The sequence below is a fragment of the Gopherus flavomarginatus genome, chromosome 5 (genome assembly GCF_025201925.1).
Source record: "Gopherus flavomarginatus isolate rGopFla2 chromosome 5, rGopFla2.mat.asm, whole genome shotgun sequence".
Taxonomy (NCBI): domain Eukaryota; kingdom Metazoa; phylum Chordata; order Testudines; family Testudinidae; genus Gopherus; species Gopherus flavomarginatus.
In genome coordinates, this window is record NC_066621.1 from 19,056,707 (window position 1) to 19,073,908 (window position 17,202).

At 52.5% G+C, this 17,202-nt stretch overlaps 1 protein-coding gene across 3 annotated transcripts in view; it reads right to left on the reverse strand.

Moving 5' to 3' along the window:
• The window catches only part of SPDEF (SAM pointed domain containing ETS transcription factor), a 28,402-nt gene extending 17,190 nt beyond the window's left edge, over positions 1-11,212 (reverse strand). Inside the window, exon 1 of one of the 3 annotated variants that reach the window (XM_050953087.1) lies at positions 11,048-11,212. The gene's annotated coding sequence lies outside the window, so the exon portion shown is untranslated. Of the gene's footprint in view, positions 1-7,713; positions 7,796-10,849 lie in introns of those variants that run through there. The other 2 variants (XM_050953085.1, XM_050953086.1) reach the window with 2 other exon arrangements.
• Positions 11,213-17,202: the final 5,990 nt, after the last annotated feature.

Here is a 17,202-nt window from a genome sequence, read left to right on the forward strand (position 1 = left end):
GGGTGTGGTTCTTTCTGCTTCCTTGTCCTCTGCCCCAGCACCTTGGAGAGATCTTTAGATCAGTGCCAAGTCTGTCCCCCACCCACCGGTGTCAAAGGCAATTCTCAGATTTGGCCCAGAGTTCATGGAGCAAAAGACTATGGTAGGGAACCCGAAGGCCACTGCACTCCCTAGATAAATTCCAGGGTAAATTCTAACTTGGAAAGAGCACAATCCGCCCAGGACCACCCTCCTCAGCTATGTCCGGTAATTATCTGTCTCCTGTCACCGTAGTATCTGAGTGTCTCACAGCACAGTTAGCTCGCTGAGCTAAAAGAGGTGTATGGGCATCATTGCAAGGCACGGATTAGCTGTTGGAGTCCAACCCCTTCTGAAACCAGCAGCATATACCATGACTCTGCTGCCATGACCCATGCTACCACAGCTACTTATGCTCGCAGTAGCTCAATGAGAACCAGTGCTAGTATGTGGGGGTTTGCCTCCTGAGCCAGGCATGTACACAAGATGGCTCAGTCAAAATTGGGGAGCTGAGCCCCCCTCTAGCCTAGCCACCTGCCACCTATGTGTAGCAGTGTCCACAGGGGATCTGACAACAGATTCACACTCTGGCTTGCTGGGCAAGTCATTGGCCAAGTAGACAAGCCTTGTGACAATAAATGGGCATCAGGGCTCGGTGCATTAGGCAGTTGTAATAAAAGTTTAGAGAGAGTCTCAGCTGGGACCATTCCTTTGACCAAATGGTTCCAGCATGTTAACTACAGAGGTCACCATGACCCCATCGGGGAGCACTGGTATGTGGCACTCAAATATGTCTCTATTTTAACTCTCTCTTTTCTATTTCCTTTTCCTCTTCTTCTGCTCCTCTTTCCCTTACAGTTACACTCTCTAGGAGAGGAGCTTTGCCATGGCTGATTCAAGTATCCAGGCAAGAAAGGAAGCAATTAAGGCATTAACTCTTACAACCTTTAAAAACAAACAACTGTCACCAAGTTATAAAAATCCTTCAAGGCCTGAGGGTTTCTGAGCTCGAGCTGCTGCCCTGACAACAATTTTTGGTTTCTTTCCCTAGCACAGAAAGCTTGAAGTATGCGGAAAGCCCTAACATGCCACTGTAGCGTCTTAAGGGTAGGCATAGCCTCAGTTGCATCTAATGATCCCTTTTACAACCTAAACAATTCCCCTGACTCTTTAGTATTTCCTTTCTTTATTACCTGCAGACAGTTAGGTTCCACCTCAGCTGTTTGGCAAACTCTACAAGAGCTGGGGGGAGATCAGAACCAGAACTTAAAGTGTCACTGTAAAAAAAAATCAGTGTAAAAATTGCATCACAGGGCTTCTGACTTGCTTCTCAGTATCTCCAGACCAACTGGGCTCCATTTACAAGTAGAAAGTCCTGGGCCAGATCTCCAGCTAGTATAAACCAGCATAGTTCTCTTGGCTATAGGAACCTACACTGATCTGCATCTGTCACATTGTTTGAAACTGCCAGCCCTTGGATCTGAGAGTCAAGCTGGGGTATTTCCTTCTCATGTGTCACAAGCAGGCATGAAGGGTCTGCAGATCAAATTCTGCTTTCTCTGACATGAGAGCAAAGCCCTTTGCCATCATTGGGTGTGCACAAGTGCGCCAATTAACTCTAATATGGGAATTTTGCAAACAGGGGAGATGAAGGTACATGAGGAGTTGACTCCAGCTTGCTCACTCTTAGCTGTGCCAGTGTGGCAGGGCTAACAGGTGTTTAATATGGTAAAGTAAGTTCATCAGCTCTGGCTCTAAATATATACCAAGAGCTGATCTGTGGGAAAGGAGGGGCCATTTTTCCACAGTCATTTGACAAACAGACTCACACCTTAATGTGTGAAATAGATTTTAAATGGTGTTAAAAGAAAAACCTGCAAGCTGTTTATCATGTTGATGACATCAGCCTAGCCATGCGCAGGTGAGTTCCAGCTGTACCTCATTCTCCTCTGATATGCCCATGTAATTCCCATTAACTCTAATGTGATATGTGCCTTTGATAGGAAGAAAGATCCCACATGACAACTGCACATAGTTTCAAAACACAGGCCTCCATTTTTTCCAAACCATTGCAGAAAAAATTCAGTAGAAAGCTCATGCAACAAAAACTGTCCCTCTTCACACACACACACACACACACACACACACACACCCTCCCACTACCATCACCTTCAATCCACCCTCCATCAGTATGAAGGGAGTGGAAGGTCTCTGCCAGCAGAGAAAAGCTGTAGCAAGACTGAGAATAAGAGATTCCCCCTTCTCCTTGACTTCACTGGGAGTTTTGCCTGCATAAGGACTTTGGGATGGGGTGGGACATTTTTACCCCTCTATAGCACCTTCCAACTAAGGAGATCACTATATAAAAGCATTAATGAATAACTGACTAAAGAAAGAATGAGGTAGCGGTGGGATATTCCAGTTGATGCGATACCACTGGAAGTGTCAGTGCACTAAGATCGTAGATGTAAAGTTTAGCTCTGGTAGCCCAGGAACAGGGATGGTTCCTAAACCGAACCCTACAGCAGGGACTAATGCTGTGCAAAATGTTTGCAAAGACAAAGCTCCAAAGCAGGGGAAACTAATCTGGTTTGGAGGCTACAAACACCAGACTCACTCACAAGGCTCAGAGAGCTTTGCTGAGACTCTTGAGCCTGCAGAGAGACCCCAGGTGCAGCCCCCTACTAAGCAAAACCCAGCTAGATGAGAATGTACAACAGCTGGCACATCATACATCCATGGGGCTACTAATCAGGGCCACGCAAGCATGGCTGCTTCAAAGAAGGGCAACAGCCAATTGCAGGGTGGGAGGCAACAAAGCTGAAGAAAAATCATGTGATTTTTGCATGTAATGCTCAGCCTGACTTTGCTGGGACACCAGCAACACTCTGCTTCTCATTCAGCTGGCTGGAAACCCACAAGGAATGAACACTTCCCTCTCGCTCACTCAGCTCTCCTGCTCAAATAGGAAATGGCGCCCCCAGGAGGCAGGAGGACTTACGTTGTGACACAGCTAGTGCCAAATTGTTCCCAAACATTTTGCCTGATCACTTTTGGGGGCATCTGCTGAATGAGCCAATGGGAGTTTTAGCATTCACTTTAACAAAAGCTGGACTGTGGCTCTCAGAGAGATGCTCAAATCTCAGCTCTTATTATCTTTTGGGAGAAATTTGGATCTGAACGGTGTGATGCAGGTCCCGCTCCATGCAGAACATCAATACACATAAGGCCTAGGGGAGGTAGTGTGACCTAGTGGACAGAGCACTATACTGGGACTCAGTAGACCTGGGTTCTGTTCACAGCTCAGCCACTTGGGCAAGTCACTTCACTCCTGGGGCTTCTGTTTCTCCCTCTGTGAAGTGGGGAGAATGGTACAGACCTTCTTTGTAAAGTGCTTTGAGATCTCTGTATGACTAAGAAGTAGGTATTATTTGTATTATGATGATCCTCCTCCGATGAGTCAATGGGATCTTTGATATTGACTTCAACAGACTTGGGATCAAGCCCTTTGAAAGCAAAGAACAAACCTACTTTAAACAATGAGCTCATTAATTAAAATTAAATCCGCAGCAGAACAGGTTAGGTTAGGGCAAGCTCAGATAGCACTCCCAACTGTTGTCGACTGCATGCAAACAGGCAGAAGGGTTAAGTAGGGGAATGGGAGGCCTGGGAACATGTGGGATTGTAGGAAACCTTGACAAGCTTTGGGGTTTCACAAAAAACTTGTTGGTTTCCCTAGGCTCTCTCTCGCCTTCATTGAAGCTGGCCCCAAATTAACAACAACCCAGAAATCAGAGAATGTTCCAAAGCCAGGTTCCAATTCTGTGTCTCCGACCCTCCTCGGAGACACAGAATTGGTACGTGGCTTTGGAACATTCAGGTAGCAGGAAGTTTTAGACCTCTCAGACAATGAAAGAGAAGAGACTGCACACTGGAGAAGAACCTGGAGTATTTTAGCAGCCCATGTGGGACTAAGGGAGCCAAAGTGGTCTTTAACGCTGCTGTCTCTTTCCAGCATCCATAAATGCTTTTGGAAGAAACAGGTTTATGCCACTGTCAGGCAAACCAAAGTGGATAAAATCAGATTGAGCCTGAATCTTTGACCAAACTACATTTCTTCCTCCCCCTCCCACCCACAAGTTCTTTCATCCCTATGCTTGCTCTGTATTTTGGGTTCCAGTCAGGAACATAAGCTGACCCCCTGGAAAAGCATGAGGAAGAAAGCAACAAAGAGTCCTGTGGCACCTTATAGACTAAAGGCTGTTTCCTCTGCATTTTGAGCCCTAGCAAGAGAGAAGATCCCCAGAAATTTCACAAGGGAGCCCATTCTTCCTAGTTTTCCAGCCCAATCCTGCAAACCCGGTGGGTACAATAGAAGCTTTGGATTAAACGATCCAAATTTATAGATGTTGTTGGAACATGTCTGAAGCCCCCATAGGATAGGAGAGTGTTAATAGGCTGTTCCTATTGAGAGTTTTTTTGTTTTTTAAACTAGGAGACTTCGGAAAGGAACTCAGCAAACACATCACAAAGGCTAAAAATAATATTTAACAATTGGTGGCACCTTTCATCTATGGATCTCAAAGCACTTGGCAAAGGTTGTTGTGCCCATTTTGCAGACGGGGAAACCGAGGCACAGAGCTTTTAAGTGACTCGCCCAAAGTCACACACAGAGTGAATGCCTAAGTCAGGAACCCAGGAGTCCGGCTTTTCGATCTGATGCTTTAAGCAGAAGACAACACTGCCTCCCACTAAAAAAAACAAAACAATTATATAGGAAAAAAATATTACTAGCTCCTTCTTTCTCTTTGTGCCCAAAGGGAGCAGGACAAAGTTACCAGCTCCCCTAATGTGGCCCTTTGGAGATCCATCCTACCTTCCTGCGTCCTCAGTGCTGGCCCGATGGCTCAGCTCTGGAGATCACCCAACACTTCATCCTCAGAGGGCTAAAGGGAGACAGAGGAACAACTGCCTGTGGGGGGCAGGTCAGTGAGAGCACGAGGTAGGTAACTGTATCAATGGGGAGGGTGCCTCAAGGCATCAGGCTCCAAAGAACATCAACTGAACTGCTTTGCATAGTAATAATATGAGTGATGGGGCAGCCAGAGCTTTCTCTCCTTGTGTCAAGTTTCCTTGTGTTGCCTGGGAAGGGCCACATGACAAAGGCAGGTTCCAGGCATGTTTTCTCCTGTACCCAGAGGCTAATGGTCCAATTTATGACCCAGTTGCAGCAGGGAGCGAGGAAGCAGCCCTGCCAGCAGGGGGATTCCAAGCCCCATTCTCCAGCTGATCCCCTCCATGAGCTGTTCCCACAGGGCAGGGGAGAGGCAGGGCTGGGACCCCATAGCCCCATTAAGGCACAGCCCTTCATTGGCGCCAGTGCAGGGCTGCAGCGGGGGGAACGCCGGGTGACAACGAGGATCTCTGGGTAAGCACACATACTGCACCGTGCACTTTCCAAAGCAGCCAGCTTGCTCGGCGGAGCCATGCAGAGGAGGCAGTGCAGCTGTCTGCCGCCTCTAGGAGGCATTAGGAGGGAGTGGTCCCTGCACTCCTGAGAGCCCACCATGCCCACCCCCCTGCACAGGGAGGAGGACTCTTCACCCTCTCCACCTGGTGCACCCTCTCTCTGGCAAGGCACCCATCTCCCTTAGCCGTGGAGCCAACTAATGCAGCTTGCAGTGCCTACCTACATACTGCCCAAGTCTCAGCCAGATTGGGGGGCTTTGGGGGAGAGATTAGGAGGCCTAGCAGGTGCCAGCTGTAACAACCTGGCCCTATGGGTGCGTAACATCACCCTCTAGTGACTGGGCTGATCGAGGGCCTGTCACTAACCCCCAGCTCAGACGGGACCTGCTGCAGCTCAAGAGGCTGAGGGCTGTGCTGAAGGACCAGGGTTTTAGCCCCAGCACCCCGAGAATTAGTGCGCCCCAGTGGAGATGTCAGGGTTCATGAAGGCCTGACAGTTTTCCTCTTGTCCACCCCCCACCCCCAGGGGAGACATTTGAGGCCATGTCCATGGAGTGGAGCATTTGGCAGGGGGGCTGGCGGAGGGCAGAAGGAGCCTAGGGTTACCACCAGACCTGAATTATAAGGGACATCCCTTCTTTAAATAAAAGATCGCCTGTCCCTTACTAAATCAGTTCAGGCAGGGGTGGCTCCAGGCCCCAACACGCTAAGCACGTGCTTGGGGCGGCATGCTACGGGGGGCGCTCTGCCGGTCGCCGGGAGGGCGACAGGCAGGCTGCCTTCGGCGGCATGCCTGCGGAGGGTCCACTGGTCCCGCGGCTTTGGTGGAGCCGTGGGACCGGCGGACCCTCCACAGGCACGCCTGCAGGAGGTCCACCAGAGCCGCGGGACTGGCAACCGGCACAGTGCCCCCCGCGGCATGCCACCGTGCTTGGGGCGGCAAAATGTTTAGATCTGCCCCTGAGGCCAGGACACCTTTTATTCCAGGCCATCCCAGTGGCTCTTACCCCCAGTTGCAATACGGGATCAAAGGCATCCCAGACCAATTTAGAATGTGACAGAGAGGTTGCTGGTGGTGTGACCTGGCATGCAAGGTTGAGACACCACTCAAAGTTGGCCCAGCGCCCCTGCCCCCCATTGGCAATGCTGGAAGACCCAATTTCAAGACTCTCTGCATATCACATAGGCCAGTGCCCCAGCTCTCTGAGCCTGCACCATGCCGTGAGCCCAAGGGATCTGGCAGGCCACAGAGATGTCAATGATTCCCAATTTCAGGGGTGGATTTGCAGGTGTCACCATTGGTAACTGGTTCAGCAGCCCCCAAGGCTGGCCTTATGCCCAGTCATAAGAGTCCCGGGGGAGAGAGTTGAGGGCTGAGCTGCTTGGCCCTGCCTGCTTCTCCCAAGCATTCCCTCCCCAATTGGGACCAGCTGGTCAGAGAAGCAAAAGCATCTAACCTGGGAGCAATGACACAAGGCCTCTGAAGCCCAGAGACTCAGGTCAGCTAAGGACCAAGAGAGGCAGAAGCTTTTGCAAAACTCGCCTGCAACTCTTGAGCCTGCAAACCTTGGCCTGGAAAGATTTGCAAATGAGCATCCCAGGGAAGACTCAAATTTCCACCCATTGTGCAAGTTCTCCCCATGTCCACGCTCACCTCCCAAAGCTCACCTGTTAAATTATCCCTCCCCACTCCCCTGACCCTCCCTCCCCCAACCTCTCAGCAGGAGTTCTCCAAAGACCCAGTGACTGGCTCAGCTGTCCTCTCTACAGCAGCCTTTGCTCTTCTAAACTCCTGCAACCACAGCCAGCCTTAGCTCTCTCCAACCTCAGGCCTTGGCTCTTGTCCTGTGGTGGCTATGCCACCTCTACAGGAGGCTGCACTACAGCGCCTCTAGTGGGCAGGGTCCTCAGGTACATCAGCAATCACACCCCTGCTGTCTGTGAAACATCTTGCTTGGATCCAGGGTTTTGGTTCAGCTGCTCAGTAGGGATTCAATGTGCCCTTCGAGTCTGGGTTTGTTTGGAACTTGAGTCTTTGTTTGGATCCATCCCCGGCTCTTCATCTTCCCCTATCTACATAGCTCCCTCCAGCCACCTAGAAAGAGGACCCCACCTCTTCCACAGCCTCCATCCCCATCCCAGGTAAACCCTCTCTCCCAAATAAGGCTGACAAGTTGCCAAAGCACCCGTGTGGGAGAATCAGCTGGAGACCCCTTCACGTTTTACCTGACACTGGCTCCCACGAATCCAAGGGCCAGGAAAGCTCAGTCAGGCCAGATCACCATTCCCAATGGAGTACAATAATCCCTGCTTTATCTTGCTGCTCCTCAACAACTGACTTTGAGGTTGTCTCTCAGTCCCTTTCTTCTCACCTTGTGCTGGACACGTGCTCCAGACCCCTGTCTGACAAGAGCGTGGGGTTACCAGGAAAGGGGGGGAATAGCTCAGTGGTTTGAGTATTGGCCTGCTAAACCAAGGGTTATGAGTTCAATCATTGAGAAGGCCATTTAGGGATCCCAGTGGGGGGAATCTGTCAGGGACAGTACTTGGTCCTGCTAGTGAAGGCAGAAGACTGGACTGGACTCAATGACCTTTCAAGGTCCCTTACAGTTCTATGAGATAGGTATATCTCCATCTTATCTTACCACTGGCTCTGACATCCCAAGGAGACAGGCACTCTAGAAATACTACAGGTTACCTCAGATTCACTGGAATCAGCCTGAGGACAGAGTCAGCTTCGTCTGATTGTGAATGGGGAGTACCTGTAAATGAAGGCTGTCAAAGTCCAGCAGGTTGGGTATGAAATGATTACCAGCCTGTTTGCTCTGCCAGCCAGACATCTGGTGGCAACAAGGAAATGAGATGGTTTTATTGGGGACCATCAGATTAACTATGAAAGTGGATTCTAGATGTTCCTGTAACCAAACAGGGCTAAGGGAGAAGAGGCCACAGTAAACCAACCCAGGACAACCTCACAGAAGGCAGCTCATAGCCAAGTATTTCACAGGCGATTAGTGATTCCAGGCGTCTCCATTTTGGGGTGCTTATCTTGAATTACCTTGAAGGGACCCGGGTGTCAGAGGGTTCAGCACAGTCTGTAAAAATCCATCCGTCTCTCTCACACACATGGACAAACTCTCTCTCTTTGAGGCTGCTTGAGGGGGGGACCCGGGGCAGAATTTGGCCCGTAATGTTCAGAGCAAGGACTCAGAAGCTCTTCATTTGAGAGCTGTCCCTGGTTCTGGATCCAGGGAGGTCTGAGCATGATGAATTGAGAACCGGGGTGCGAGGCATGCTAGGCCTGGCTTTTTGCTCTGGGGTGGAATGAGCTGCATACACAATCAAACAGCATCCTGTATCCTCAGGGCTGTGGGGTCACCTCCCAGAGAGCACAACACTGACATGGGCGAGTACCACACCAACAATGTACTGTGAAGTTCGGGGGTCCCTCAAACGCTGTAGCCTCACAGACTTCAGTGATCCAGACCTGTCCATTCAGTGCATCTCCTGTTCATTCAGTGCATCTCCTGGACATGGGAAGAGCCTGGACGATAGACATGCCGATTGGACTGATTTCAGCAGTGGAGTACTGTTACTGTATCTCTTGTCTAGATCTCCTCCACTTCAGGGGGGCGGGGAGGATGAGAATCTCAGGATATAGAATCCAGTCTAGTTCCCTCCCATTCTCTCCTTTTCCTAAGCAACGGTCACAGCTGCATCCCTCCTTTGTGCCCTGAAAGCTTTGGTGTCTCTGATGCAAACTCCACTGACTGACAGGGAGGCACATGGCCTGTTAAGGATGGTAGGGAAATATGTCTGGGTGCTGTTGCATTTAGGACTTTGAGAAAAGATTTTTCTTTTCTCTTCTGTCCTTCCATCTTTCACTGAACCTTGCTGACAACCTTCCTCCTGGGCAATTCTCTTCCTAGCTGACTTTTCTACAAGTTATCGTTGGAGTATTAAAAAGAGAGCACAGATTAGTGTTCCTGCCCCGCACCCTCCAACGACAGCAAATACACAGATCCCCGCTCATTTACCTGCACCTGATGCAGAGATTCTTGGGTGACGGAGCCCCTGTTCAGTGCCGTCTTTGATGTTCACACAGATCTCTGCGGCCCAGGTCAAGCCGCCCTCTCCCCCTGCCGTCTCTCCATTCCCACTGGGAGATGAACAGCAGAGAGGGGAGGGAAGTGGCAAGCTGACCGTCTTAATTAAGCACCGACCTGTGCGTGTGTCCCAGGGGAGCGATGGAGCTTGGTGATCCCCATCAAAATCCGGAGAGCCCCTATTTATATCAGCACATGCCTCCCCCTGCAAGTCGCTTGCCCCGCAGAGACTCCTGCCCATGAGAAAGCCGGCATTGTAAGGGATTTGGCATCAGAGGTGTCATTTGTGTTTCACTAACCGAGCATAACCATAAAAATCAGACACAGAGCCAATTTGCCTTTGGCACTGAAAAACATGAAGGGCAGGCCTGAGACACAAGCAGTCTGATTAAAAGGGTTAACAGCACCTACTGTCCTTTTGCAATTACACCCCTAGCCCTTTGCATGCCCAGCTTAGCTAAGCTAGTCACTGAAACCTGGTGATCTGTATACCAACAATTGTCATTATTTATATAGCCGGGTATCGAACAATATTTAACTGTTGTATAGACCATCCACCCAAGGTTCTCTAAGGGCACTTATTTAATCAGTGCACATAATTATATCAATTAAGCCCTCGCATACTCCCAGACGCAAGCATTATTGTCTAAATTTCATAGCTGGGTAAACTGAGGCACAGGGTTTTTTTTTCAAGTCAGTGGTCATATAGCAATGCAGCTAGATACAGAACCCAGGAGTCCTGACCCCCATCCCCACCCCCTAGTCCCTCATTCAAAGCTCTAGGAGGGGATTTCCAAAGGCACCAATGGGAATTAGGTGCCGACTCCCATCGACTTTCAGTACCCAGCTCCTTCTAATTCCCATTTGTGGTTTTGTATATTTCCCCCCTAGGATTGTAGCAGACATCTACTGGATCAATATATTTTCCCGAGGAGAGGCTGGTCCCAGCTGCTTCAAAGGAAGGTGCAAGAAATCCTGAAGTAGGAAGTTTTGGAATAACCTGGAAATATCTCAGAACCACCCCAAATATTTCACCAGGTCATTCAAAACAAGAGGGAGAAAACGCCAGGTGAACACATCACAGAATCAGCCAGCTGACCTCAGATGACACAGAACAGGAGACGAGAGAGCAGGGGCTGGATCAGAGCAGAGGTGGAACAGACCTAGGAGATCTTAGGGTCCAGGGTGTACCCCCCAACACCATGGAGGGTAAGTCAGATGTAACACTGAAGCGAGACTATCTTAGCCGGACTTACTCGTTAGGTGTGCAGAGATGTGCTGGTTCTCAGCTGTAGCATCGATCCAGAAAGGTTAGAAAAGTTCTTTCCCTTCCCTTCAGCGTCTCAGGCAGGCATGGGCAGGAGACTGAGAGGCAGTTTGGGGGTGCAGGATATGGCTCGTGGGGAGTGCTGGGCAGGGGAGTGGGATGAGAGCCCTGTCCCTGCGTCACTCACCCGGACACTGTTTGCAGGAGGCCAAGTGTGCCGAGAAGCATCAGCCCTCTGAGGAGTGCCACCAGAAGAGACCTCCACGGTATGGAGGAGGCGTGGGAAAGAAGCGATGGGCTATGGAGAAAGGCACTCAGCTAAAGTCTCCTGTCTCTAGGTATGTACCCTAACGCTGAGCGCTAGAATGCAGAGTGTTCAGCAAATGCCTCCTTTGCCCATTATATCTAATTCCTTCCTTATTTACCTGAACAAACAAGCAGTGTGCTTACCTCAGCTGGAGATGTTTGAATATCCTAGCCCAGGGTTAACCCTTTAGGGGGATGATCCTTCATGCATGTGCCCTTGTTGGGACTCAGAGCCAGGAATCTTTCCTTATCTCCCCTTGCCCACCCTCCCCACAACACCACTGCCTTGCCCATCTAACCTTTAACCCCTTCAGAACTGCTACCTGTACAATGGACCCTGGCTGCCAGCACTGTTCAAGAGAGGAGACCCAGGGTCCTGGTAGGCTGGCATGGAAGGGGGATAAGAAGGGTCCTTGCTACGTACCCCCAGATTACGTGGGCAGCTTGGAAGGGAGGCTATGCACTGTTGTGAGGGCACCAACACCCCACTGGTGCCATGGGGTCAGTGCTGCCCAGCTGGGTGAGATACAAAGCCCCTTCTCCTGACTCAGTTGGAGCCTCTAACCCTAAAAGTCTCCTCTAGCTCTGTTGCACTCTTTGGTGCAGAACCATCTCCTCCGATTCTGTTGGCTCCTTTTCACATAGATCCACTCCCCTTCTGGTCTCACGGGACCAGTTCTTTCTCTGGAACATGAGCTACAAATCGCAATAAATCTATTTCCGCACAACAGATGATGAGGGGCCCAAGATGAACGGCAGCAAATTCAGAATTAAGGCTGCTCCAGCCACCTCTTAATCAACTCAAGTGTCCGCAGCACTACAGAGCCCTGCTCCGGTGTGTGACGTGACCAGACCTGCCGCTAAGGGATAAATGGTAATCAGCAATCATACACTGCATGTCTATAGTATCATCCCGCCTTAGCTCTTCACCCACTGAAATGCTGCTGCATATGGGACAGAGTTTGACAGCTGATTGACAGGATAGGGCCGGGGAGCGAAGACGAATACTGGATCTGAGACTCCCACACCAGGGCAAGTCAAAAGTAACTCTGCGAAAGGCAGAGGAATCAAGCCAAGTGGCGAAAGGTAGCTCAGGCCCACTGCATCCAGCGGAAACCACAAGGAAACATTAGCTTGGCAGGACGTACGTAGCTATATCACAATTCAGCCCAGACACCAGGGGCAGAAATGTCTGTATTGGCATTGGCCCTTCTATTGCACTTACCAGCAGCATCCCACATCCTTCTAACCAATTCTCAGGATCATGAGTGCAGAAGTCTTAGCCCCCTGCTCCCACTCACCCAAGCTTTTATCGGAGCCCTGCTTTCCAAGCATGGCTCCATCTTTGCTTCTTCAAGCTGATGCAAGTCACATCCCTAGTAACTGTCCAGCCAGCCAGCACGGAGGCTCTGTGAATGATAAGCACTGCAGGGCACACATGGCTGATAGGCTGTGATGCAGTAGGGACTGTCTGTGTGGGGAGTGGGAGAGCAGGGGAGGACTTTAGGAGATGGACGATGCCAGAGCCTGTAACCTGAGCTAGGTAAGGGAGGGGAAAGGTCAACACCTTTGCCCGGGAAGGGGAAAAAGGAAGGGAGTGGCAGGAGGGAAGCAGTTTGAGTTTGGGCTTGGGGCTGTGTGGGCGGAATTCAGGGTATCCTAGCTAGGATCCAAGCACCCTGAAAGCCCAGAAGGACTCGGTGGAGGGGTCCTGACTGTGCCTGCAAGCTCTGCTGTAACCTGTGTTCCTGTTGTCCAATAAACCTTCTGTTTTACTGGCTGGCTGAGAGTCACTGTGGGTCCCAGGAAGAGGGGTGCAGGGCCGGACTCCCCCACACTCCGTGACAACTGGTGGCAGTGGTGGGATATACTGCACCCCGTGGACGGCGCTTCCTGCAGTAAGTGACTGGGGAGCAGTAAAACGAAGGGGTGGTTAACCCCTGGGAGTGTGTGCCCAGTGAGAAGGACTTTGCAGTAACAGGGTCCCCCGGGGGATTGCAGCGAGCGGTCCCAGGGGCGGAGGAGTCTGCAGCTCGACCCTGGCAGAGAGGTGGTGACCTCAAGAAGGGCTGGTGCACTAGGGGTCCCCCTGGAAACCGTGGGGAGCGGCGAGCACCCCGGCCTGTGAGTGGCCAGCAGGAAGATGTATGCCAAGCGGCGCAAGTGTGACCTGGTGGAGCTGTGCAAGCAGAGGGGGCTGCACCCAGGGAGACGCACCAAGGACCAGCTGATTGCCCAGCTGGAGGAGGGAGACCGCATGAATGAACGGAGCCCTGTCGCTGAGGGAAGCAGCCGAGCAGATGCCACGCAGGCACCAGTGTCTGTCCCCGCTGGGAGTGGTCAGCCGGCGGACGAGGGCTTCCCAAGACCCCCCCTTCCTAGGCGTAGAGGAAGGGCGGGGAGGAGCCCAGTGTATACCGAGGGCACCGTGACACCCCCGGCCAGCAGGGGATCTGCCCGGCGAAGCCCACCCCCCAGCAGGGGATCCTCCCGGCAACGCTCAGCATCCGTGGAGCGGATGCGGCTGGAATATGAAAGGGAGCTGAGACGGGAGGAGCTCGAGTTAAAGAGGCGAGAGCTGGAGGAGAAGGCGAAACAGCGTGAACATGAGGAGAACCAGCGTAAACATGAGGAGAACCAGCGTAAACATGAGGAGAACCAGCGCCAGCGTGAGCAGGAGGAGAAGGAGAACCAGCGTAAACATGAGCGGGAGGAGAAGGAGAAACAGCGTAAACATGAGCTGGACCTGGCCCAGCTGAGGAGCAGTGAGGCCCCAGCTGCGGTGAGCAAGGAGGGCCCCAAGGATGTGGGGGTACACCAATATTTGCCCACTGACGTGTTAATGGGAGGGGACCTTGAGGACTGGCCTACTAACACCCAGAGTGCCCTGGTCGTGACTCGTAGTCAGAGTCGGCAAATGGCACTGCACCCCGAAAACGGGGAAGGTACTCGACCTGAGGTGCAGGACCCTAACTCAGGGAGCGGGGAACGCCCAGGGGCACAGTGCAGAGAGGCTGCGGCCTCAGACCCAGCCAGCAAGAGAGAGCCGGTCCCCATCTCTGTCCCAGCTGCTGAGTTCCAGGCCGAGTTGCAGAAAGATCCCTCCTTGCGGAAGCACCGGGACCGGGCTGACCTTAGTGCGGTACAGACCATGAGGAGAGGTTGCAAGGAGAGGTTCCTGTGGGAGAAGGGGTTCCTGTACCGAGAATGGGCTCCCCCAGGGGAAGTAGAGTCATGGGGGATCAGGAGGCAGCTGGTGGTTCCCCAGAAGTTCCGTCACAAGCTGTTGTACCTGGCCCATGACATCCCTCTCGCAGGGCACCAGGGAATCCGGCGCACCAGGCAGAGGCTGCTACAGAACTTTTACTGGCCTGGGGTCTTTACCCATGTCCGACAGTACTGCCAATCCTGTGACCCCTGCCAGAGGGTGGGGAAGGCCCGGGACAAGGGGAAAGCAGCTTTGAGGCCTTTACCCATCATAGAAGAACCTTTCCAGAAGGTGGCCATGGACATAGTGGGACCTCTCAGCAAGACGACCCGGTCAGGGAAGAAATACATCCTGGTGGTGGTGGATTTTGCCACTCGCTACCCCGAGGCGGTGGCCTTGTCCTCTATCGAAGCAGACACAGTGGCAGATGCGCTGCTGACAATTTTCAGCCGGGTGGGGTTCCCCAAGGAGGTCCTAACGGACCAGGGGTCCAACTTCATGTCGGCCCTGCTCCGGTCCTTATGGCAGAAATGTGGGGTCCAGCACAACTGGGCCTCAGCGTATCACCCCCAGTCCAACGGGCTGGTAGAAAGGTTCAACGGGACGCTGAAGATGATGCTAAAAACATTTATGAACCAGCATCCACAAGATTGGGACAAGTACTTACCTCACCTGCTGTTTGCGTACAGGGAGGTACCCCAGGAATCTACTGGGTTTTCACCTTTCGAACTGTTGTATGGAAGGCGGGTGAGGGGGCCCCTAGACCTGATGAGGGACGAATGGGAGGGGAAGGCCTCTCCCGAGGGAGAGTCAGTGGTGGAGTATGTCCTGACCTTCCGGGAAAGACTGGCCGAGCTCATGGGCCTGGCCAGGGAGAATCTGGCCCGAGCCCAGAGGAGGCAGAAGGTCTGGTATGACCGCACAGCCCGAGCCCGTGCCTTCGCCACCGGGGATCAGGTGATGGTTCTTATCCCCGTGAGGAGAAACAAACTCCAGGCCGCCTGGGAAGGGCCCTTCAAGGTTATCAAGCAACTGAATGAGGTAAACTATGTGGTGGAGCTGTCAAACCGGGCACATCACCGTCGGGTGTACCATGTGAACATGATGAAACCATACTATGACAGGGGGAATGTGGTGTTGGCCGTGTGTGGACATTGGGAGGGGCAGGGAGATGACCCCTTAGTGGATCTATTCCCTGGGACAAAAGCTGGTTCCCCCCTGGAGGCGATTCCCCTCTCTGATCAGCTGACCCCGGGCCAGCACGCTGAGATCAGAGGGGTGCTGCATCTGTACCGACAGCTGTTTTCCAACCAGCCTGGACGCACTAATTTGACTGTCCACCGGGTGGAGACCGGGTCACACCCCCCTATAAGATGCTCCCCTTTTCGGGTCACTGGTAAAACTGCCCAGGATCTTGAAAGAGAGGTCAGGGACATGCTGGCTTTGGGGGTGATCCAGCCGTCTTCCAGCCCTTGGGCCTCGCCAGTAGTGCTGGTTCCCAAGAAGGATGGGTCAATCCGGTTCTGTGTGGACTATCGAAAGCTCAATGCCATCACCGTATCTGATGCCTACCCTATGCCCAGGCCTGACGAGCTCCTAGACAAGCTGGGAGGTGCACGGTACCTCACCACTATGGATCTTACCAAAGGCTACTGGCAAGTGCCGCTGGACGCAGATGCCAGGCTGAAATCGGCCTTTATCACCCCTCTGGGGCTCTATGAGTTTTTGACCCTGCCCTTCGGCCTCAAGGGAGCGCCAGCCACCTTCCAGCGCCTGGTGGATCAGCTACTGAGGGGGATGGAGAGTTTTGCCGTGGCGTATATTGACGACATCTGCGTCTTCAGCCAGACCTGGGAGGACCACGTGTCCCAGGTTAAACAAGTCCTGGACCGACTCCGAAAGGCTGGGTTAACAGTAAAGGCTGAGAAGTGCAAGGTGGGGATGGCTGAAGTATCTTACCTGGGCCATCGGGTGGGGAGCGGCTGCCTGAAGCCGGAACCAGCCAAGGTGGAGGTGATCAGAGACTGGCCTGCTCCCCAAACCAAAAAGCAGGTCCAGGCCTTTATTGGGATGGCGGGGTACTATCGAAGGTTCGTGCCCCACTTCAGTGCCATAGCCGGCCCCATCACTGAACTGTGCAAAAAGGGGAAGCCAGACAAGGTGATCTGGACTGAGCAGTGCCAGGAGGCTTTCCGGGCGCTGAAGGAGGCTCTGGTTAGCGACCCAGTTCTGGCAAACCCAGATTTTGACAAACCCTTTATGGTGTTCACCGATGCCTCAGACACGGGACTGGGGGCGGTGTTAATGCAGGAGGATGAAAAGGGGGAGAGACACCCCATCGTGTACCTGAGTAAGAAGCTGCTACCCCGGGAACAAAGCTACGCGGCCATCGAGAAGGAATGCCTGGCCATGGTGTGGGCCCTTAAGAAGCTAGAGCCATATCTCTTTGGGCGACACTTCACCGTGTACACCGACCACTCTCCCCTGACCTGGCTGCACCAGATGAAAGGAGCCAACGCCAAGCTCCTGAGGTGGAGCCTGCTTCTGCAGGACTATGACATGGACGTGGTCCATGTGAAGGGAAGTGCCAACCTGACAGCGGATGCGTTGTCCCGGAGAGGGGACCCTGAACTTCCCCAGGTCACTAGGCAGAGTGACCCCGCTCAGTTCAGTCTCGAAGGGGGGAGAGATGTGATGCAGTAGGGACTGTCTGTGTGGGGAGTGGGAGAGCAGGGGAGGACTTTAGGAGATGGACGATGCCAGAGCCTGTAACCTGAGCTAGGTAAGGGAGGGGAAAGGTCAACACCTTTGCCCGGGAAGGGGAAAAA